The sequence below is a fragment of the Schistocerca serialis genome, chromosome 1, assembly GCF_023864345.2.
Source record: "Schistocerca serialis cubense isolate TAMUIC-IGC-003099 chromosome 1, iqSchSeri2.2, whole genome shotgun sequence".
Classification (NCBI taxonomy): Eukaryota; Metazoa; Arthropoda; class Insecta; order Orthoptera; family Acrididae; genus Schistocerca; species Schistocerca serialis.
The window spans coordinates 772,686,152-772,712,112 of record NC_064638.1 but is presented as its reverse complement, the minus strand read 5'-3'; positions in this window follow the sequence as shown (position 1 = coordinate 772,712,112).

The following is a 25,961-nucleotide window of genomic DNA, read 5'->3' as shown; positions in this document are numbered from 1 at the left end:
TTAAGTCCCATAGTGCTTAGAGCCATTTGAACCATTTGAATCTAGCCGTCTATATTATTGAGGTAAAAGTAAACCGACTTGGCCATTGCATTTCAGTAGAGCGAGGTGTGCCTCCAATCTTAAAAGAGATAAAGAGGCTGTGAGCATGCCCCTAAGTGTCATTTCAACCTTACAGGCTTGCGCACACTGCCACTTCAAGACAGCGAAGCTTGCCAGAAAGGACTGTTACCAGCAGAATAAGTGTACACTACATCGATGTCATTCGAATATCCTACGGCAGTCGTGAGATGCGAAACATTGAAGATCTGCCTCATAACGCCCGCCCGTGGTCGGCAACACCAGCTGATGACCGCGACATAAAAATTACAAATGATTCAAATGGCTCTGAGCACTATGGGACTTAACATCTATGGTCATCAGTCCCCTAGAACTTAGAACTACTTAAACCTAACTAACCTAAGGACAGCACACAACACCCAGCCATCACGAGGCAGAGAAAATCCCTGACCCCGCCGGGAATCGAACCCGGGAACCCGGGCGTGGGAAGCGAGAACGCTACCGCACGACCACGAGATGCGGGCATAAAAATTACAGTCTTAGGTACTATTCCCAAAACGCAACCCAAGTGTGCTCTCTCTTTATGGATACAGCTAGTTAAAAATAAGAGTGCGAACTCTCTAATACCGTTTCGCACGAGAAAGAGGGACAATAGACTGCAGAAATGAAGCTTAGACCATTGGCATGATCGCAGACGAGAGCAGAATTTGCCTGACGCCTCCTGATGACGTCATGGTAGAGTGCGGAGGTACGTGATCTCAAAGGCTCAGCTGAGAAGTGAATATCATGTTTAGTGCTGGTAGGTCTGTATGTACGGACACCTTCTATCCACTATCGCTATCGAGGGCAATGTCAACTCAAAAGCGTTGTAGACGAGCTCATAGCGGCCACATTGTGAACAGATTTCTTCAGAGATCAGGAATCGACAGAAGGCTTGCAGTAACCACTGACATGAGCCCAACATTGCATGCTGGGGGCCAGATGAAACTTGCAGTGTATCTTCACAGAAGCAAGCCCCGTGCTGCTGATGATCTCAAGAGAACGGCTGGCGAAGAGTGTTCGCGCTTGTGTAGCAACTTCTCAACTACCTTGCGTCCAGAATGCGCGGGTTGCAGCAGAACAGTATTGAAGACTACGAAGGAGAAGATTTTGATTTCACAGACTTGCAATCATACACGTTTTTGAACAGACTATGTTTTGGCTTTTGTTAAGTCTTTGTTTAAATTAAAACTATTTATTTAGTTTCATGATGCTCATATTTTGACAGATGCTGATTTTATTTGATATTGGTCATTCTTTCATGGTATATGTCTGTCTTTGCCGTTTAATGATTTCATGTTTATTGCGCCTTGTTGTTTCAACAGTCAGTTCAACATAATATTTGGAGGTCTGTTTATGTTCCGTACTGCGGATAAATCATTCATTTAAAAATTCAGTAGGATTGGAGGCAAGACCTTTTAGGAATACTTTAGCTTGGCATCCGGTTTTTACTGGCCTAACTGTTTCGTGCTACGTAACGTGTTCTCGTAGTTGAGAGAGCAGAGAAGATAAGAGAAGAGAAAAGAAGAGAATGCGAGAGAGAGAGAGTGAGTGAGAACGGCATAGTGAAGATCTGCTAGCGGAGGGTAGATAAGGGCAGACAGACGTTACTGTGCGTTAATGTTGCGTTCTGTGTTCGCTCTGGAAATGGCTAACGCAACAGCTGCGTCAAGTTTCTGGCGGTAGTGTTTCTGTATGTGTAGCTGAGTTTAGTATTCTTCTGGAAGAAATAACGCACTTCTTCGCATACGAATAAAGGCTAGGTACAGAACCGCTAGGAGCCGCCGCCCTGGAGTTCTCCGTTTTGTGTTTCTCGGGTACCCACAGCCACGCGTCTGCAGGAAAAGTTGCGAGCCTGGCAGAGCGGTGGCCGCTGTAGCACTCGTGTCGGCGGAACTGAATGACGTTTATTAAAATGTCTTCGGTTCTTCGAAGTATTGACACTGCCACAAATGAAAACCGTCACTCACTGCGAAGTTGCATTAAATTTTGAGCGGGTGGCAGTGTTATTTCGCGTTGTCAGCTGCCTTCCCTGGGAGAGACGGATCGCAGACACGCCGCCTGCTGTTGACAGATTTCGGCTTCTGCCACCCGTCCCCAAGACCGAATGTCCCCATACCTGTCACACAAAACCAATGATTTCTGAATTTGTTCAAAGTTTCAAAGGATTTCATAGTCAGATACCCACTCTACTTCTTTTTTTACAGGGTATATATAAACACGCCAGAAACTTTAGAGGTTTATTCTTGAGACCATAAAATTACAAAAAGGTCATACGAACATTAGTCCGAAAATCCTTCATTAAGGAGCTATGAAGAAATTCCGTGTAGTCACTACCGGTTGTGTAATTTATCTCAAATTTGCATTTATACTTACTTTCTTGTTGACACTTAGTCATGAGATTTGTTTCGTTTTGTCTGATTGCCGTATGTTCTGTTTTAGAATAACTTACATCACAACGAGGTGTTCATTGTCTGAAATGACGGATATGCACTATATGTTCGGCCTACTAGATGGGCATGCGAACGCAACACATCACCTTGATGTTGAAAGTTATACTGGGAGTCTGTTATCTTACAGGCCCATACGTGAGTGTTAGGATAACTGGAGATCGCATCACGTGAAAACCCAGTCTCATCAGTGAATAAGGTACATTCTAAGAACAGCGGACAAACATTACGCAGCCCAAAATACATGTATCAACAGAAAGTTATTCTTGTCTAAAACTCTGTCTCATCTAATCTTTGCATTCGTTGAAGCCGATATGGGTACATAAGAGTTTCATACAGAATGTCCCAGATCGTCATTTGATTCACGCCTACCCGTCTCTCACTTCGCGTTGTACTAGTTGATGAACTTTTATCCACAGTACGAAGAACCCGTTCTGCAAGCTCAGACGTTCGCATAGTGTTCGGTCTGCCATCATCTGCAAGTCTCTTCTCGAATCAGCCTGTCTCTCGCAAGCCTTGGTGGAGTCGTAGACTTTTAGACAAGAATAACTTTCTGTTGAAACATGTTAGGGCTGCATAATGTTTGTCCGCTGTTCTTAGAATGTACCTTATTTACTGATGAGACTGGGTTTTCACGTGATGCTATCTCCAGTTATCCTAACACTCACGTCTGGGCCTAAAAAAACCTCATGAAGCGCGACAGTTATGCACATACCTACACACTAGAGCAAAAAATGACCTTTATTACCCATTGTTGGAGCTGTCAGTGCCTCAAAGATACGTTCAATATACAGCAACAAACATTTTTAATCTTTTGTCCAAAAACATAAAGCTGACACCTAGCGAATAAAGTTTTAAATCTAATTTAATATCATTTGTCCTGGATAACGCCTATTCCATTGACTAACTTTTCCTTGTAAACTAGTAGAAAGTAAAAGATTATACGTACAATGGTGTCAAAAATTAAAGCAACGAAAGGAAATTTTGCAAGGTTGCTTTTATGTTGCCACAAAACAGTACAAACAGCCGATAGTAAAGTAGAAACAATGCAAAGAATTCAGAACGTAAATAACTGCAGCATGCAGATCGGTAAAAAAGTGTTCTCCGTTTCTTCCAACTTAACGGACTTGCTCTCACATTCCGACAATGTTAATCTGCTCAGTATGGGGTATGACCCCCTCAAGCAGAAATACAGGCCTGACAAGATGGGGCATACTGTGGAGGATGTCATCGGTCTCATGTTGAGGCAATGACGCCCATTCTTCCTGCAGAACTTCTAGAAATCTTGGAAAGTGGTTCGTGGATGCTGATGTAATGCAAGCCATCTCCCTAGTGCTTCTCAGACGTGTTCTATGGGATTCAAGTCGGGTGAGCGACTACGCCACTCCATGCGTGTAATGTCTTCTGTTTCCAAGAAAACATCAACCATCCGTGCTCTATAAGGCTGAACGTTATCATCCATCGGTACGGTCTGGAACCACAGCACCTCGCAACAACAGCAGATGAGGTCCAAAGATCTCGTCACGATAACTGACAGCAGTTAAACGTTGCCGATTCAAAAAAAATGGTTCAAATGGCTCTGAGCACTATGCGACTTAACTTCTGAGGGCATCAGTCGCCTAGAACTTAGAACTAATTAAACCTAACTAACCTAAGGACATCACACACATCCATGCCCGAGGCAGGATTCGAACCTGCGACCGTAGCGGTCGCTCGGCTCCAGACCGTAGCGCCTAGAACCGCACGGCCACTCTGGCCGGCCGCCGATTCAAGTGTACAATTTCATGAATAGGGGTTCGAGTGACAAACATAATCCCAGCCCACACCATTAGGGATCCTAGTCGATATCGGTCTCTTACCACAATATTTGGATCCAGAAATTGTGTTCCAGATTCCCTCTAGAAGCGAATTTTTCGAGAATGACTCTCCAGACTAAATCAGGACTGATCTGTAAAAACTACAGTGAACCATTTTTCGACTACCCAAGTCCAGACGTTCCCTTCCGTGAAGACGCGTCAGAGGTAGACATACAGCATGTCTCAGACAATAAAGGCCACTGTGCCGAAGCCCTCTGCACGTCGTTTGCCTCGGTACAACACTTCCAGTGGATGCTGCGGACTCACGTGCCAGTTGCCGTGCAGAGCTAAGGCCATACTATCGTGCCCTTACAGCCAAATGACAGTCCTCTCTTCTGAAGTCACACGTGGTCGGCGCTGTCCCAATCTTTAGGACACAGTTTCGATTTCTTTCACCTTTCGCCACATTCGAGAAGCAACAAAACGATCCACAATAAACCGTCGGGTCACGTTACTTTGCAACTGTCCAACTTCCGTTCTTTCTATGGCCCTCAACTGCAGAGAGACTGGTAGTCATCGTCTCTGTGCCATACTGCAGCGTCCGTGACCGTGTAGACTGTGTACACAGACATTGTGGATGTGGGGACTACCCAGCGAACATAGCCTCATTTCATAGGTGTCCTGACGTCACCGTTGGCATGGTTGTCCGTTGACCTGAATACCATCTTCCGTGAAGAACAAGATCGTACGGACATAACGATTGACAGTTTGAATATTGGGCGTTAGACACAGGATGGGGAGATAACGGTTTGTTGCTTTAATTTTCGAGACCAGTGTAGTTACTCGAATAGGACTAAAAATTGTAATGTTTTCATTAATGTTAACACAAATCTTGTATACATATACCTTAAACTGATTCCTTCCACATCATTTCCATGAAGGAATCGTCCAAATTATCTATAAAAATGTAACTAACTAACAACCCTCATAATACCTTCAATAGCGATAAATCGGCATCTGACATTCATATAAGATACTGACCCTAAACATGACACAGACCACCTCGATGAGCCTGTCGGATGCCACGTCTCCACAGATTACGACAACCATCATCTGGCGTCAGGCAAAGTTTGACCTGACTGCGATTAAGCCTTTGGTCAATATTTCATTCCTGCTGCCTCTTTCCCATCTTCGCGGGCAATATTACTAGAGTAATGGATTCCTAGCCCGCCCTGTTAGCCGTGCGATCTAAAGCACGGCTTTCCGGACTGCTATGGAGCGCCTGGTCCCCGGCACGAATCCGCCCGGTGGACTTGTGTCGATGTCCGGTGAGCCGGCCAGTCTGTGGATGGTTTTCAGGAGGCTTTCCATCTGCCTCAGCGAATGCGGGCAGGTTCCCGTTATTCTTCCTCAGCTACACTATGTCGGCTGCCAAACAAGTTCTCCACGTACTCGTACACCACCATTACTCTACCACGCAAACATAGGGGTTACACTCGTCCGGTGTGAGAAGTTCCCTGGGCGGGGGTGGGGGGTCAGAGAGGGGTCCACCGGGCGCCGAACAGCACAATAACTCAAAGAGTGGTTCAGTGTTGGGTGGCGAAGGGGTGAAGTGGACTGCGGTAGCCGTCGTGGGGTTGTGGACCATTGCGGCTCCGTCGTTTCTAGGCCCCCGGTTAATATACAGTACAATACAATATAACGGATTCCTAGAGACCAATTTGATAGTGCAGAGTCATTAGTATACTGCTCTCCCGGTTGTCTTCGGAAAGACAGGGCACAGGTCGGCTGCTATTTCGAAGTGATATCTAAGGTTCATAATTTTTATGTAGCGTTCATCATCTGGTGTTGTCGGCCACGGGCGATCACTATCAGGCAGATCTTCAGTGTTTCGGATCTCACGATCGCTGCAGAATGTTCGAATGACGTCGCTGTGGTCACCGAGTCTACAGGTAAAATTCCGTTATGGGATGCCTTGTTGCCCTAAAGAGGCAGAGCACGCACTGTCTGTAATGTTGAAGGAATGCCTGCAAAGGAAAATCCCCATTGCACCCCCCCTCAGATTTAGTGGCAACAGCCGCCCGAAGTGGCCGAGCGGTTCTAGGTGCTACAGTCTGGAGCCGCGCGACCGCTGCGGTTGCAGGTTCGAATCCTGCCTAGGGCATGGATGTGTGTGATGTCCTTAGGTTAGTTAGGTTTAAGTAGTTCTAAGTTCTAGGGAACTGATGACCACAGCAGTTAAGTCCCATAGTGCTCAGAGCCATTTGAACCATTTTTTTGGTGGTATAATGTTTCCGTGCGTGGCCTGTCAAAAACTGAACATAGATCAAGCATGAATACTGAAATAAGGTGTACTAAACTGGGAAAAAGAAGGAAATAGAAACAGCGAATTGTCGTTGTGTGGTTACGGTGTTGGGATGCAAAGCCGGAGATCCGTGTGCGAACCTCCCTCGTCCCCATTTTTTTTTCTTTTCACGACTTTATGAATTGTCCGTCCGGCCACTGAAGCGTCTGATTTCCTTCTGTAGTCCTGGCAATTGCCATATACTACACAATGGTTATAGAATATGAGTCATGTGGTAAGAATATTTTACCATCCAGAGTAAATGTGATGAATAGTGAGAGCAGGCGAGTTGCTGCATATACCTCTCACAGAAATGTAAACAACAAATAAACAGGTGTGAACTGTGTTGCAGCAATGGAATTTAAGAGTCAAAACTTCCAAAACGGATGCAAGAGTCATAAAATACGAGGGCTGTCCAGAAAGTAAGTTACGATCGGTCGCGAAATGGAAACGACTATGAAAATCCGATAAAGCTTTGCAAAGATGTGTTGGGCAGTGTCTCTAGTATGACTCTAGGTAGAATTATATCGCTCTTTTCATTCCTGAGCTCTTAGTGAGCGCGTAAAGATCTTATAGAAAATAGTGTCTCCCGCCAAGTACGAGGGAGTCTGGTGAGAATTTTTCCCTGAAGCTATGCAACCAACATTACATAGCTGTCGTGTGGTTTCTTCTTCAAGACAATTCTCAGCTTCATTCTGCAGGGGTAAAGAAGATGTTTTTGTATCGTTTCAATTGGGAATGTTTGGTTACCCACAATACAACCCGTAATTGTCTCCCACTGAGTTTCATCTCAGCTCAAACGAACCGCTGGCTATGAAGACAACATTTTGGCACAGACAACGAGCTTTAGGCCAGCGTAGGGAATTGGCGGAAAGCACTGGCGGCTGCCTTCTATGATGAGGGTATTGGAAAGTTGGTACAACGCTACGACGAATGTCTGAGTCAGAACGGCGACAACGTAGAGAAGTAGCTGAAAGGTGTAGCTAACTGTTACAAATGAAACATTTCTGATTTTCACTGTGATTTTCATTTCGCCATCAATCGTAACTTACTTTCTGGACAGCCCTCGTATAGCAGTTGTTTCGAAAAAATGGGAGGTACGTACGCCTGGTATTCTCTTCCTGCTATAAACGGACATTGCACCACAACACAGACGCAGGTTTGAATACAGTGAACAGGCCCATCAATGATCGGACAGATAGTTCATAATTTTGTAAAAAGAAAAAAAAGAAATGTGTTCTTGGTACGAAGAATATTTGAACATGCATCTTCCCCTTTGAAGTTCGACACTGTGACCAGATAATCACGACACCGTGGCTCTTAAAATTAGCTCAATGTTGCACATATTCAGCTTCGACTGTTAACTATTTCGATTTTTCTTCTTCCTCACAATTGCGAACACCTTCTTTCTGTTTTCATGCTTTATCTGTGTTCAGCTTTTGGCAGTCTATCCACTGGCCATCTTACCACTAAATATGAGGAGGGTGCGATGGGAAGTTTCCTTCGTTAGAGGCATGTCCAGAATTCAGAATGCTATAGACACGGAACTACTGCTCAGAATGAAGTTAAATTTAGACAGCGTATTATTAACACAGGGGGAAACTCATGAAGAAAAAGACAAATTAACAACAGTTTGACCAAAAGATGGGGCCGTAAGCGTCGTAATATACACACCAAAAGGAGCGCGACAGATGACTGTTCCTCAATTTGCGTCCGAGACGCACAACATAACTGTCACCGTGAAGGAACGCGAGCTGCTGGTAAACTCTTTTACAAGAACGGTGGCTGAACAGATATTTGAATGTTATGCAGAGGTAGTTGAATTTAGTGAAACTAAACTCCTAATTGTTGTTGTTTATAGGTCCCCTAACACTGCCTTCAGAGCATTTCTGCTCTAGCTAGGAAAGGTTCTTGATCCACTTTGTAGGAAGTACGAGAAATTAGTTATATGTGCTGGCTTCAATATTAATTCTGTATAAGATGGTGCAAGAAAAAGGATGTTGGTAGATCTACTGAACTCTAATGATCTGATGCAGACTGTGTTTTTTCCAACTATGGTTCAGGGGAACAGTACCTCCCATAGACTTTATATTTATTCAACCTTCATTACTAGACGGAAATTCTATTAGTAAAAGGGTGAATCGTCTTTCAGATGATTATGCACAAATTTTAACACTAAAAGGCTTGTCTACTCAAACAAATGTCACATATAATTACAAACTATGTAGGAAAGTTAATCCAAAAGCAATAGAGAGTTTTTTAAACCTCGTAAAGGAACAAGAGTGGCAGGATCTTTATAGTGCCAATAACATAGATGATAAATATAATGCTTTCATTAACACATTTCTCATGCTCTTTAAGAGTTGCTTTCCATTAGAACTTTCTAAACGGGGTACTTGAGTAATAGGCAGCCCGGGTGGCTGCCTAGTGGGATGAGGATATCATGTAAAACAAAGTGGGAATTATATCAAAATGTTAGAAGTAGTCACAAACAAGCTGCAGTAGCCCATTACAAACAGTATTGTAAGGTGTTTAAAAATTTTATTAGGACGGCAAAGAATATGTGGTATGCAAATAGAATAGCTAATTCTCAGGATAAAGTTAAAACCACATGATCAGTTGTGAAGAAAGTATCTGGTCAGCACCACAAGGTCGACGATATAAAGTCCGGTCGTAGTAAAAGTATTTCTGTTACTGATAAATCAGATAAGTGCACAGTATTTAACAATCATTTTCTGAGCATTGCGTGTGAATAAAATAAAAATTTTATTTGTACAAGGAATCATAAAACTTCCTTGGAAAATGCCTTTCCGACATTGATGTCTGAATTACTCCTCTGTGATACAGACAAGGGGGAGATTGAGTCAATAATTAAATCACTGATGACTAAGGACTCTTATGGTTGTGATGGAGTGTGTAGCACAATATTTAATTACTGTGCTGCACATGTTAGCCCTATATTTAGCCATATTTGTAATTTTTCCTTTAGGAATGGTCAGTTTCCTGAACGATTGAAGTTCGCAATAGCAAAGCCGCTTTATAAAAAGGGAGAAATGGATAATTTAGACAATTTTATACCTATTTCCTTGCCATCAGCGTTTGCTAAAGTTATTGAAAATACTGTTTATATAAGGATAATTGATCATTTTGTATCACACGATTTTCTATCATATGTACAGTTCGGCTTTATAAGTCGTTTAACAACTAAAAATGCTATATTGTATTTTCTCAGTGAGGTACTGTATTGTTTAGAGAAAAGGTTGAACGCCGGGAATAGTTTTTGATTTAACTAAGACGTTGGTTACGGTCAAGCGGAGGGGGAGGGGGGAGCAGGGATTAGTGTTGGGGCCAATCCTGTTCCTTACTTATATAAATGATATGTACTCTAGTATTACGAGTAACTTTAAAATACTTCTGTTTGCTGATGACACTAGATTGGTAGTAAAGGTTGTTGTGTGCAACAGTGGCTCGATTTCAAATAGTGCAGTTCATCACATAAGTTCATGGCTTGTAGAAAATAAACTAATGCTGAATCACAGTAAGACTCAGTTTTTACAGTTTCCAACACATAATTCAATAAAACCGGACGTTTTAATTTCACAGAATGGGCATATGATTCGTGAAACTGAACAGTTCAAATTTCTAGGTGTCCAAATAGATAGTAGACTGTCGTGGAAAGTCCACGTCCAGGATCTTGTTCAAAGACTTAATGTTGCCATTTTTACTATTCGGACGGTATCTGAAGTGAATGATCGTTCGAGACGAAAATTAGTCTACTTTGCTTAATTTCATTCTCTCATGTCGTATGGTATTATATTTTGGGGCAACTCTTCCCATTCTACAAGGATATTTTTGACTCAGAAACGGGCGGTGCGGGCAATAATTGATGTAAGCTCACGAAACTCTTGTCGACTCATGTTCACGAGTCTGGGTATTTTGACATTGGCCTCTCAATACATTCCATACTATCATTTGTTGTTAACAATATTAGCTTATTCCCAAGAATAAGTAGCTTTCACTCAGTTATTTCTCGGCAGAAATGAACCCTGTATTTGGATCGGACTTCCTTAACTCTCGTGCAGAAACGAGTGCAATATACTACTGCATCCGTTTTCAACAAGCTACCACTCGAATTCAAAAATGTTAGCAGTAATGCACGCCCTTTCAAATCGAAACTGAAGAGTTTCCTCATGGGTCACTCCTTCTATTCTGTCGAGGAGTTCCTTGAAAAATTAAGCTGATTCTTGTTGTATTGACGAATGCGTTTACTTAAAAACTTACGCATTAACTTTTTTTAGGTTCATAAACATTTTATTATTATCTGTTATTAATTTTATGTTGTAATTTCATGTACTGACACGTTCCATGACCTTGGGGATTTGCACCTCAATTTGATCCTATGGAACTTGACGTTTAAGTAAGTAATAAAGCAAAAATAAACTAATTGTGTTTGCATAAGCCTGATTTCTAAAACAACCCAGTTTTTAAATCGGAAACACGGAAGAATGAAAAGAGGAGCTTCAAACATTAGTAAAATAAGTAAGTGCTAGTAATCCAGCAGAAGTTTCGGACTCTCAAGTGTATGAAAAAAGATATTGGTCCAATGTCTGCTACGGGTCTGGAGAAAATGATTACAAAATTCTGAAAGACAGGTTCTTTTGAAGTACAATGCGGCAGAGGGAGCGAAGCAGTTGATCAGACGCCTGTTGAAGATGCACCACAGCATTGCAGGAGGGGGCGAGTTGCGATGTGCAAACACACAGTTTGCGGGGAATTGCCCAAACGTTGGACATTCCTGCCAACATGGTATATAAAATCCTATGACACAATCTGCACTGTATGTATACACAATCACTTATGTTCAGCATTTGTTTCTTCTCAGTTCTCATCAAGGCAAACGTTCGCTCTGAATTCCTTGCTCGCATGGAAGTGGACAATGAATGGCCTTGGAACATTCTGTGGGGAGACAAAGTCCATTTCGGTCTCTAAGATAATGTCAATACGCAGAATAGGAGAATATGGCGAACGGAAAATCCTCACGCACATCAATCGGTACGTCATTCAGCAAAGGCGACTGCGCGATGCGGGTTGGCGGCATCGTTTATCGTAGGGATGTATTTCTTCGAGGAGATGAGTACTGCGGCGCCCGTTACCCGTACCGTCACTGGTAAATACTGTGAGTTCTTTGCACACCAGCGTCATTCCAACCTTCAACAGCGTGCATGTGTGGGTAGCATCATTTTAATGCAAAGTGGTAGTCCTTCGCACATGGAAGCGGCTGCTGTATAGGCATTTCAAATATGCTAGACTTATCAACAGTCATTTCCCTATAGCATGGCCGTTGATATCACCTGAACTTAATCCGATTGATTTCTGGCTGTGTGTTTTATCTGAAATACGTTGTGGTCAGTGCTCCAATTACGAACGTAGCTACACTGAAGGCACACACTGCGCAAAGCATTCTGAACGTGACCCCCAGAGACACTGTGATCTGTTGTGGAACATGTTGTGTCTTGATTTCAAATTGTGGCATAAAACGGTGCACAGTATACTGAACATATTTTTCTCCTGCCTCACGATAGAAACAGATGTCATTTTGCTTTTCTTGCTGTTTTTGGTCCCAGGACATTTAAAAATCCATTTCTTTCCATCCGATGGGTTAACATGTAATTTTTGATGAATTTACATCTTCATTTGTCGACACAGGAGTGAAATGTAATAAAAGATAATTTATGTGACATTTGGGACATTCACTTCACCATTATACAGCTTTCTAAGGGTGGAACACTTTATCTCCGTGAAGATTTTATGGAAATGTTTTAAAACTTACATAAAATATTGAATGTTTCTAAAAAATAAAGTCGCTCTTTAATTTTCGAACGATACCTCTTCTGAACGGTTTCCGAGATAGAACACATTTGATATCACTACTTTTTTTTCTTGAATAAATCTAAAACCGTGTCCCCTAGAGAAAATGTGTCGCAGCACAAAATGAATCAACATTAAATTTCTTACAGGGAATGTCCTATTTATTTTTTCTCTAGAACTGTTAATTTGTTCGAATAGAGCGAAACAATATAGAAAATCTTGCGCGACGCACATGTGTTGTAGCTTAGGTAGTTACTGTAGGCCAATTTCATGTAGTTTCCTGAATAAACAGTCCAGAAGTGCCATACATCAAATTGTTCGTCTCGACTTCCTAACATTACTGTGGTACGTTGTAAACAATGACAATGTACTCCATATTACAGAAAATATATATTACAGAAAAACATATATGAAGGATGTATATGAAGTTTGTTGTTTCAAATCATCGTTCCTCTTGCATCTATGAATATTGACCACGTATATATATCCCGCATGGGTCTCCCCCGGTGGCGGATAGGGGAAACCTTCCCAAATTTTGGTTACTGCTCTGGTCATAGGTTTTAGGAGACCAGACACGCCGTGTAGAAAAGGATCGAATCATCTTCAAATCTCTCCAACCGAAACTAAAATATTTCAGACGTACACTGAACGTAAAAGCTCTGTTGAAGCCAACGAAATTGAAACACCTAATCAATGTGCTTGACAGTTTACGCATCAAAATTTTAGAATTGCAAGAAAACCGGTTGAGAGATGAAAATCACTTCGACTCAGAGAATTAAGAGTTCTGTAATGGAAAACCTGCATGTATATCATCACCGAGCGAAAGTTTTTAGCACAGTTTTCGCTGTTCAGAAGTCCATCACAGAATAAGTCATTAACTGTATATCTTCAGAGAGACTCTTAACACCATCAATAAAATGGGGAACCAACAAGGTGTACGTATTGATTAACGAGCTCGTACTAACAAATAGCTACAGCAGAAAAGACCCACGGATGATCGACAACTTCTGTGAGTTTTCTTAAACATCAGGTCAAGATTTTACTAAGGTATTTCAGTGGTCTGTTAGGAAAAGAAAAGAAACTTAGAGGAATCACAAGATCGTACACCACTGACAACAAGATAAACATTCTAAATAGCTCATAAGTTTCTGCCAAAATTTAATCTCAAAATTATGTCAACTAAATTCCAGAAAAGCACACAGAAACGAAAGAAATGGAAATCACGCATTAAAACTCAGATTGAACGTATTGCTATCGCCATGAGGACCCAAAGAAATCCTCAATGTAAAATCTAGGAGAGCATTCTTCGTGTCAGTCCATCAGTTACTCCAACTGAAAATAAAATTTCAGCCCAAAGGAAAACTGCCAAAAGCAGCGCAGGGTTTCTGGACATCCTGCAAACCTGAAACTGAAAAAGAAGAAAATCTTTGAAGAAAGCCGTAGGATGAATACCACAAATTGGTCTGAACTCACGGAGAAAGTGCAGCAAACAATAAATAAGGTCTACCTCCGAGAAGAAGCGTACTTAGGTGGTGGAACATCACGTGCGATAGAACTGTCAAATCTAGGATTAAAGCGTAGAATAATTTCAGTAGTCATAAAATAACAAGAAAGTGTCCAGAATTCGCACAGACAAGGAAAAAGTCTCTAAAATTATTCGACGAGAAAAACGCATGTACGATAATAAAAGGGTGAACGACACAGGACATTACCAAGAACAACACCCGCAGTTTTTACAAGATATTTAGAGAAAATTTAGCTGGTCGCCAACCTCCCAGTTGTGCTGGAAACAGATGCAAAAACCAGTTGTGAAATTCTGGCCAGATATTTCAGTACACTCCTCAATTGCAAAGAGCCACCTGAAAAACTCAGATTTGCAGAAAAATCATCCACGGACGCTGCAACTAAAATTTAAAATATTACTACGCCATAGAAAAACCAACCATCAGAACTGTTAAAACCTATATATACATTGCCCAAAATGTAAACTAAGTAGTAAAAATATGTACATATTCCAGGCCACTGCAGATACCTGGCAGAGGATAAAGGCGTAACGAGTATGGCACGAAAATTGTGTGTCATACGGTTGTAGTTAGACGATTAAAAAGTAAAAATTACCAGCTTTACGTAATCCTGTCTAAGTCTTTGCTAAAACGACTTGAGGCGCAAGCGGGCCGACAGGTTGGCGAGTGTACCAGGTGGTTCTCAAGAAATGAAAATCCTGTACTGAACAGGTCTACAATCTCAAAACCATACTACACGTCAGATGATGCCGGAACACATTTTTAGTTCCCAAAAAAAAAGTTCACGATTCTGTTGACAAACAGACGCTGTTTAAAAGCCTAGAGCAACTAGGAATCGATAGAAAGACCAGAGTCACCACCCAGGAAACCTTTAACAGCAGACACTTCTAAAGTAAAATTCTTGGGAGGAATCTAAAACTTGCTCAAAATTCACACAGCAGTCCGACAAGAAGACAGCTTATCGCCACTCTTTTTCAAGATTGTACTGGAAAAAATAACCAGAGAACGGGAAAAGAGCGTCAGAGATATCCAGACTGGAAAATACATACGAGAAAGAGTCACTGTGACTCTGGCTATATTAAGCAACAACAAAGATGAAACCTAGTACAAAACCGGACTTAAGACATTCTGTGATAAAGTCAGTAAATAATCCAACCCGTAGGAGTGAACACAATCTCCAACACAGAAAAACGACTCAAACTGAAAAGCTCTCATGGGATCACTACAACAAAATAACACTTTCTTGCAATGCAAAAATATGACACTACAACACGGTTGTTTTACCAGAAGCTCTGTATACAGCAGAAAGCACAGTAATTGGAGGGATGACAAAAATTCGTTACATGGAGAAACAAGAACGAAAAAATCATATAAAAGTCTACGGCGCTGTTCTCTAAGGCGGAACATTGGTCAGACGGCCTACAAAGGAACTCTACGAGCACACAGACAACAACGCAGACAAATTTAGGGAAAGTCGCCTACAATTCTACGTACACCTATGTAGGATGGTTGAAAACAAATTCAGTAAGAAAACATCTTTGATGTAAGAAGCTTGAATACCACTTGGAAGGAAGAAACCTGTAACAACTGAAAATTTCATAAGAAGAACATGATAACAAAAAGAAGAACTGAAAATCAAAAACATTATACTTGAATAAGACCCAATGAAAGAAATAACGGGGAGAAAATGGCCACACAGAAGGAAGAAAAACAACACAGTGAATTAAGGAAGAGGTTTTGAGAAGTAAAGAAGAAAAGGAAATTGAGCTATGGTTGACTCATGTTCACACAGTTTCTAAAGGGGAATGATGCAGTATGATCCTAATACGAGCGTACTTGTGGATGTAATTTTAATTTCCAGATAACAAATTGACACATTAGTGACACGGTTATAAAAACAGTGACTTTTAAAACATTGGCTAACGTTACTTCCGTTGACTTCCATTTGATTTTTATATTTCACAAATCAGTATTGACTACATCGCTGGGATAGGAACGTAACGGCTCTTGTATGCAGTACAGCTGCCAAGCAAACGTACTGAATTCGTACTTGCTGCACAAGAGCAGCTTGCAAGAGAGTACCTAACATGGAAATAGTCCAATCCGACGTTTGGGAACCTAACCTACAAATTTTTCACGCAAGAAGAATATACCAAAGGAAATGCACTGTCAAAATTTTAGATGCTGAGGCCAGTACAAGTATTTTTTTAAAATATGTTAAAGTCAGTCATTTGTGCCGCACGAAGAAAAGCTTACAACAGCGGTTTGTACAGCACTTCCTGCCCACCGCGCGAATCGGCGAATAACCTGACGCAAGAGGACAAAGCGCGAAGTCCAAAGTGCATACACGTGAATTTGAACTACTTAAATCGTACCAAAAATGTCTCACATCATTAATTTATAACTAATTGTCTTTCATATCAACAGCTAAACAGTTGCAGATGTAATTGTTGCACAAGTGACTAGCAGAGGAAAGAAACTTACGGCAGTCTATGATGTTGCATTACAGACGACTTCCGTCAGTCGGGACTCTAATTTGTTGACATTAAGTATTTTGTAATAATCCACGTAGCATAGTTCTTTCGACAATTGTTGAATAGTGTATATTTTGCTAACAATGAAACAGTTTCCTTTTTCATTTCCTTTAGTCGTCACAAAAATGCGAAACATCTATTGGATGAGGGAAAGAAACATTTTCTCTATATCGTGCACACCTGACAAGAGAAACACTTGTGCTTTCAGGCACTTCACAGTAATTACTAGTGTTTATTTAGATGGAACTGGAATGGTGTGATAAACTGTTGTGAGAGTTGTTCTGCATATTGTGCTGCGTACGATGCACACTTGATCAAATTCATGAAATGTGGTGATGCAAACTGACAATGCAGAAATGACTGATGTTTAACAATACTATTCCGCCGATAAATCTGAAATGACAAAGAGCTATCAGATATTAAATCATCCAACAGTTTTCTGAAAAATGCTTTGAACTGTCGAAATATTTCTTTATCGAGACGTTGAATCGCACTGCTAGCGCCGGGTGGAATCTGAATTATATTTCGGCGTTATCCTAAAGATAGAGCTATCGTTTTATTGAGGCCAACAGTCCAACTAAAGTAAAGAATTAATTTCTGTAAATGGTAAGAAGACGTTTCGGATATATTCCTGAATTTGCTACGTCGATTTTAGGACTTTTGCTAAACAATAGTCTTTTTTCTTTATTGTTGGTCCTAATTTGCCTTGATGTTCCTGAACACAGAGATAACGCTGCAGAAACAGTAACCCATTGGTACTTTTCACTGGTATTGTTGTATACAAATGTGTCATAGCACTCATCGACTGAACAAGCGATTCTGTTTTTCGCTCGAAATGATAAAGTGCGGTTTGCACGAAAACTGACTGACTATATACACTCCTGGAAATTGAAATAAGAACACCGTGAATTCATTGTCCCAGGAAGGGGAAACTTTATTGACACATTCCTGGGGTCAGATACATCACATGATCACACTGACAGAACCACAGGCACATAGACACAGGCAACAGAGCATGCACAATGTCGGCACTAGTACAATGTATATCCACCTTTCGCAGCAATGCAGGCTGCTATTCTCCCATGGAGACGATCGTAGAGATGCTGGATGTAGTCCTGTGGAGCGGCTTGCCATGCCATTTCCACCTGGCGCCTCAGTTGGACCAGCGTTCGTGCTGGACGTGCAGACCGCGTGAGACGACGCTTCATCCAGTCCCAAACATGCTCAATGGGGGACAGATCCGGAGATCTTGCTGGCCAGGGTAGTTGACTTACACCTTCTAGAGCACGTTGGGTGGCACGGGATACATGCGGACGTGCATTGTCCTGTTGGAACAGCAAGTTCCCTTGCCGGTCTAGGAATGGTAGAACGATGGGTTCGATGACGGTTTGGATGTACCGTGCACTATTCAGTGTCCCCTCGACGATCACCAGTGGTGTACGGCCAGTGTAGGAGATCGCTCCCCACACCATGATGCCGGGTGTTGGCCCTGTGTGCCTCGGTCGTATGCAGTCCTGATTGTGGCGCTCACCTGCACGGCGCCAAACACGCATACGACCATCATTGGCACCAAGGCAGAAGCGACTCTCATCGCTGAAGACGACACGTCTCCATTCGTCTCTCCATTCACGCATGTCGCGACACCACTGGAGGCGGGCTGCACGATGTTGGGGCGTGAGCGGAAGACGGCCTAACGGTGTGCGGGACCGTAGCCCAGCTTCATGGAGACGGTTGCGAATGGTCCTCGCCGATACCCCAGGAGCAACAGTGTCCCTAATTTGCTGGGAAGTGGCGGTGCGGTCCCCTACGGCACTGCGTAGGATCCTACGGTCTTGGCGTGCATCCGTGCCTCGCTGCGGTCCGGTCCTAGGTCGACGGGCACGTGCACCTTCCGCCGACCACTGGCGACAATATCGATGTACTGTGGAGACCTCACGCCCCACGTGTTGAGCAATTCGGCGGTACGTCCACCCGGCCTCCCGCATGCCCACTATACGCCCTCGCTCAAAGTCCGTCAACTGCACATACGGTTCACGTCCACGCTGTCGCGGCATGCTACCAGTGTTAAAGACTGCGATGGAGCTCCGTAAGCCACGGCAAACTGGCTGACACTGACGGCGGCGGTGCACAAATGCTGCGCAGCTAGCGCCATTCGACGGCCAACACCGCGGTTCCTGGTGTGTCCGCTGTGCCGTGCGTGTGATCATTGCTTGTACAGCCCTCTCGCAGTGTCCGGAGCAAGTATGGTGGGTCTGACACACCGGTGTCAATGTGTTCTTTTTTCCATTTCCAGGAGTGTATATGCAGGTTTTAGGCACTAACAAGACGCTTCGTCTTTACGTCAGCTACGAATTTCTCTATAGTATTACCTGTTTATGACATCTTCTCTACATGTTTACTTGAGGCAAATTTCTTAATTTTGCAACTACCTTTCCCGTATTATAATTTCCTGAATCTGTTTAACCAGGTCTAAGGAGCAAAAAATCAGTAATTTAATATTCACTCGCGTATCAGTGGGCTCATTCATGTAGGTCTCCCTCGGTAAAGGTGTATTGACTCTCATGAGTAGTTCTAAATCTTTCGAATAGTTTTCTTTCCACACTTTTGAGAGTTTCATTTTGACGCATATTTCGTACTTCATGTAAATCTTTCTTCCATTTACACAATCCATGTTCAGGTGCTACGAAACGAAAACGGCTTTGCACACTGCTTAAGTTTAAGCGTCTTCCCGCTCTTTCGTGTAACGGAAAGATTTACAGCCTTTTCTTCCTCACTGGATGCTATTACTGTGCACGTTTCCATTGGGCTTCGAAGGTACTCCGGTTTTGTTCTGTACCTTAATTAACACAGAAGTTATCATTCGAACCACAATTCATGGAATCGTCCGAGGTATTTTCTGTAACGTCTGCTGTTTCCACAATTTCTAACAAAATATCGACATCGTTGGAATGAATTTCCAGTAACAACAAATAACATACACAAAGGTCTTCACTAGAAGTAGGTGATTTCAACGGCATACCGGTAGCACATTCTTCATATTTCATCTTTGCAAGGGTGGAAACATTAATTGGATCCCACATTGCTGTGAAATTCCGGGAGCTGCGAGAAAGACAGATGCCATTAATTAGCATATACCAAGAAATCGCAGAGAAAAGTAATCCAGTTATACGAGGTGTGGCTAGAAGAAAACCGGACTAGTACTGGTGAAACAATAAAACGAATGCAATAAGGCTGAAAGTCACGGGGCCTGTCACGTGACTCTCGCTCCGCCTACTGCTCGAGTTTCATCTGCCTCCTGCACTCAGTCTGCCAGTGGCGTCTGTTTTAAGTAGTTGACATTTTGTCTGTGCGTCGGAAAATATTGAGTGTACAGAAAGAACAGCGTGTTAACATCAAATTTTGTTTCAAACTAGGAAAATCTGCAAGTGAAACGTTTGTAATGTTACAACAAGTGTACGGCGATGATTGTTTATCGCGAACACAAGTGTTTGAGTGGTTTAAACGATTTAAAGATGGTCGCGAAGACACCAGTGATGACACTCGCACTGGCAGACCATTGTCAGCAAAAACTGATGCAAACATTGAAAAAATCGGTAAACTTGTTCGACAAGATCGCCGTTTAACAATCAGAGCAGTGTCTGAGTTAACAGGAGTTGACAAGGAAAGTGTTAGGCAGATTCTTCATGAAAGTTTCAACATGAACAAAGTGTGTTCAAAAATGGTTCCAAAGTGTCTCACAATTGAACAGAAGGAACGCCGAAGAATGATTTGTTCTGACATCCTGGAAAACATTGATAGTGATCCCACCTTCTTACAAAATGTTATTACTTGCGATGAATCGTGGTTTTTTACTTACGATGTTTTTTCCAGCATCAGTCCGGTTTTTTTCTAGCCGCACCTCGTATCTCGATGTTAGCACTTAGTGATACCGCAAAGACAACGGCTAATTATTACGAATATCAAACGAGCTGCAAATTCGATGGAATAATAACTGCGAACATATGTGTCAGAGAAACTTTCAACGGACTCGCTTTACAAATTACAATCGCTTTGTGCCAAGCTGTTTATCTACCGACGTGCCGTCAACCAAGGACGGCGTATTGCGTGTAGGCTATCTATCACAACTAAGGAAGGGATGCACAAGTCTTCAGCCGTTTAGTGGGCTTCGAAATCAGCAAATTGCAATATTTTTTTAAAAAAATGCTTGCTGTGTGCGTTAGCAGCTAAAACTCTGACACTGCGTTTCTTTCGGCGTATCTCCATGAATAAAAAAATTTCAGAGCAGGTTTCGACATGTCACAATGGACAGTGTCCTTGTAAGTAATGAGCGAGCTCTGTTACATGAATTTCGGTCGTGTATAGTCTGTGAGAACAAAAGCTAGCTGTTGGCTATGAGACGTTGCTTGAATCTGATTATTTTGAAGTAGACAACAACGCCGACAGAACGCGCGTAGCTTCGAGATAACGGCTCTAATTAGCTACAAACCTGAGGCGAAACTGGTAGCCTCCATGCATGGGTGTCCCTGATGCTCTTGAACCTCTTCAGGGGACTAGAAGTGTAGTTTATATGTATTTGACCTACAAATAGAGACTGCTCGAGTCTAATTCTGATGGGATTGTCAGAGTACACTGTGACTTCACTTGTAACGATTACAGTCCTTTTTACGTACTGCAACGAAGAAATCATGGTCTGTTTCATGCTCTTTAAGGTACCACGCTGAAGACAGAGATAAGAACCGCATGAATTTACACGTATACTGTTTCATTCAGAGTTCCCTCCCATTTGACGCTACCTCCATCAGCACACCTCTAGTACAGTTCTTGGTGTCACTTCGGTCTCTTCCCCTCCTTCCCCGTTAATTCGCCAAATTTCACCATATCTAGATGACAGAGATAAAGGAAAAACTGGATCTGAAATTCTGATTTGCAATTTGCACTGAACGAAGTTCTTTTCTTAGAGCTGGAGGAAAATTTCGATGTCACGTTACATTGTTTCAATGATCACCGTGTGTTAGATATTTACTCCTGCGAGATTCATTGTTGAGTAAAACATACTCATTGGTACCGTGCATCCTTATGTACTTCGGAAGACGCTGTAGCCTCAATCATACCCGCACTTTGTTTTAATATAAAGTGTGATCATCTCACGTATCAGTTTTCTTCCTTTTTCTTCGTCAGTCATCCACTCATAACGTAAATTGTGAATTAAGATGACATCGCTCTTCGCTTTCCTCATGAAAGAGACCGTGGTTTCTTCTTTACAATACCCAAAAACGACCGTAATCATGACAACTGAAGACACAGTGTACTCTAATAATTCCATCCGAATTAGACTCAGGCAGTCTCTACTTGCAGGAAAAATGAACTACCGTGCTAGTCCCCTGAAGAGGTTCAAGAGCATCAGGGACAACCCATTCAAAATGATGGAGGCTACCAGTTTTGCCTCAGGTTTGTAGCTAATTAGTGCCGTTATCTCGAAGCTACGCGCGCTCTGTCGGCGTTGTCATTTGTCTACTTCAAAATAATCAGATTCAAGCAACGTCTCACAGCCAACAGCTGGCTTTTGTTCTCACAGACAATACACGCACGAAATTCATGTGAAAGAGCTGTCTCATTACTTACAAGGATACTGTCCATTCTGACATGTCGGAACTTGCCCAGAAATTTTTTTATGCAGGAAGAATACGCCGAAAGAAACGCAGTGTCAGAATTTTATCTGCTAACACACAAAACAACCGATGCAGAGGCTTGGTGTTATGTAAGCAGGAACAAAAACTGAATCTCAGAGATTCTCCACAACCAATGATATTGGGCAAATCCACGACTAACGGAGTGTTGAGATACAAATTATTCCCACTCATTCCCTAACAGTTTCTTTGTCTTTTTATCAATAATCAGTCATATGTCAAAGAAATCACAGGCTTCTGTTGAAGTATTTATATCGTAGCAGCCAAACGCCTAAATTCCTAAGAGTTAAGATTTGTGCTGGTCGCCTAAGGATATCAGTCTTCAGCATCTTTCATGCGCAACGTTAGCATCAAATTGATGTGTTACGTGGATGTCAAATAGAAGCTGCAGGCGATTTATCGAAAAAAGAAAATCCAATTTTCAGATGACGTTCACTCGCCCAGTGCAGGTGGTTTAGAGAAAGCGGCATTTCCCTGTCGTCAGTTTCTATGAACAACGCATTCTACCGGTATGGTTCAAATGGCTCTGAGAACTATGGGACTTAACTTCGGAGGTCATCAGTCCCCTAGAACTTGGAACTACTTACACCTAACTAACCTAAGGCCATAACACACATCCCTGCGTGAGGCAGGATTCGAACCTGCGACCGTAGCGGTAGCGCGGTTCCAGACTGTAGCGCCTAGAACCGCTCGGAATCTACCGGTATGTTCCCTGCAGAGAATAAGATTTACAGAATTGTTTAAGTTCTAATGTTTCATGTTTACAAGTGTTGTTATCTTTGTTATTGTCTTCTTTGCTATTTTCATTACGAGTTCAAAATTTAGCTACACTACATTTTTGATATACACTCCTGGAAATTGAAATAAGAACACCGTGAATTCATTGTCCCAGGAAGGGGAAACTTTATTGACACATTCCTGGGGTCAGATACATCACATGATCACACTGACAGAACCACAGGCACATAGACACAGGCAACAGAGCATGCACAATGTCGGCACTAGTACAGTGTATATCCACCTTTCGCAGCAATGCAGGCTGCTATTCTCCCATGGAGACGATCGTAGAGATGCTGGATGTAGTCCTGTGGAACGGCTTGCCATGCCATTTCCACCTGGCGCCTCAGTTGGACCAGCGTTCGTGCTGGACGTGCAGGCCGCGTGAGACGACGCTTCATCCAGTCCCAAACATGCTCAATGGGGGACAGATCCGGAGATCTTGCTGGCCAGGGTAGTTGACTTACACCTTCTAGAGCACGTTGGGTGGCACGGGATACAGGCGGACGTGCATTGTCCTGTTGGAACAGCAAGTTCCCTTGCCGGACTAGGAATGGTAGAACGATGGGTTCGATGACGGTTTGGATGTACCGTGCACTATTCAGTGTCCCCTCGACGACCACCAGTGGTGTACGGCCAGTGTAGGAGATCGCTCCCCACACCATGATGCCGGGTGTTGGCCCTGTTTGCCTCGGTCGTATGCAGTCCTGATTGTGGCGCTCACCTGCACGGCGCCAAACACGCATACGACCATCATTGGCACCAAGGCAGAAGCGACTCTCATCGCTGAAGACGACACGTCTCCATTCGTCCCTCCATTCACGCCTGTCGCGACACCACTGGAGGCGGGCTGCACGATGTTGGGGCGTGAGCGGAAGACGGCCTAACGGTGTGCGGGACCGCAGCCCAGCTTCATGGAGACGGTTGCGAATGGTCCTCGCCGATACCCCAGGAGCAACAGTGTCCCTAATTTGCTGGGAAGTGGCGGTGCGGTCCCCTACGGCACTGCGTAGGATCCTACGGTCTTGGCGTGCATCCGTGCGTCGCTGCGGTCCGGTCCCAGGTCGACGGGCACGTGCACCTTCCGCCGACCACTGGCGACAACATCGATGTACTGTGGAGACCTCACGCACCACGTGTTGAGCAATTCGGCGGTACGTCCACCCGGCCTCCCGCATGCCCACTATACGCCCTCGCTCAAAGTCCGTCAACTGCACATACGATTCACGTCCACGCTGTCGCGGCATCCTACCAGTGTTAAAGACTACGATGGAGCTCCGTATGCCACGGCAAACTGGCTGACACTGACGGCGGCGGTGCACAAATGCTGCGCAGCTAGCGCCATTCGACGGCCAACACCGCGGTTCCTGGTGTGTCCGCTGTGCTGTGCGTGTGATCATTGCTTGTACAGCCCTCTCGCAGTGTCTGGAGCAAGTATGGTGGGTCTGACACACCGGTGTCAATGTGTTCTTTTTTCCATTTCCAGGAGTGTATTATGTCGCGTTTGATTGTAGTGTATGATTGATACAAAGAGATTCACCGTAAAGAAAATTTTCAAGAATGAACTTTATAGTGAGACCCTGTTACGGAAAAGAAGATTTGGAGACGTGACATCAGTGGATAAGAGAAGATTCCAAAATAAATGCTGAGCTAAAGAAGGGAACTTTGGCACATAAATGACCAGATTCATAACTGTATAGTCTGTAAAGAATGTATGCTTCTTTGACGCAGTTCCGTCGTTAGGGAGATCGTTACACAGGGAGAAATGAGAAGGAATCGTCATTGACAAAAGCATTCCTACTCTAAATGGATTATGCTTTTGATCTATAGTTGGCGATTTTTGTTAGTTGCTGTTGTTATCGTTGTGGTCTTCAGTTCAAAGACTGGTTTGATGCAGATCTCCACGGTTGTCTATTCTGCGCAAACCTTTTCCCTTCTCTCTGTCCCCCCCCCCCCTCCCCTTCCAACACACGAATACACTTTTTCGCGTTACAATTCCATAATGCCTCGAGATGCGTCCCATCAACCGACCTCTTCTCCTTGACAAGCAGTACCACACATCTCTTTTTCCTCCAGTTCGATTCAGTACCTCCCCATCAGTTCATTCTACCCACGTAATTTCCAAAATATTTTTGTAGCACCACTTTTGAAAACTTTTGATCTGTTCTTGTGTAAACTGTTTATCGCCCAAGATTCACTTCTGTACAAGCTTCTCGCCAGATAAATAACTTCAGAAAGGACTTTCTAATATTTTTTTATGTTCGATGTAACAATTTTTTTTCAGAAACGCTTTTATGTTATTGCCAGTCTATATATCGTCCCTACTTCGCCCATTTCAAGAATGAACTTTATAATGAGACCCTGTTACGGAAAAGAAGATTTGGAGATTCTTTGCCCCTCAAATACTAAAATTTAGTGTCTCATTTCCTAACCTACTTTCACTTTGGCTGATATTCGTCCTTCACCCTTTTTTACAGACACTATCCGCATCACTCAAATGCTCTTTAATGTTCCTTGCCATCTCCGGCACAACTAAAATGTCATCGGAAAACTGCAAAGTATTTATTTTTTCTCTTTAAACTTTAAAATCCATTCCAAATATCTCCTTGGTTTTGTCCACTGCTTTCTCAATGTACTGCCTGATTAATATCAGAGAGAGGCTACAGCCCTGTCTCACTTCCTTCTCAACTACCACTTCTCTTTTATACCCTCCTATTCTTATAAATGAAGTCTTATTCCTGTACAAATTGTAGACAACTTTTTGCTACCTGCATTTTTCCTCACTTACCTTCTAAATTTCAAAGGATATATTCCAGACAACACTAAAAAATGGTATTTTCTAAATTTACAAATGCTATAAACATAGGTTTGTATCCTTTCAGTCTG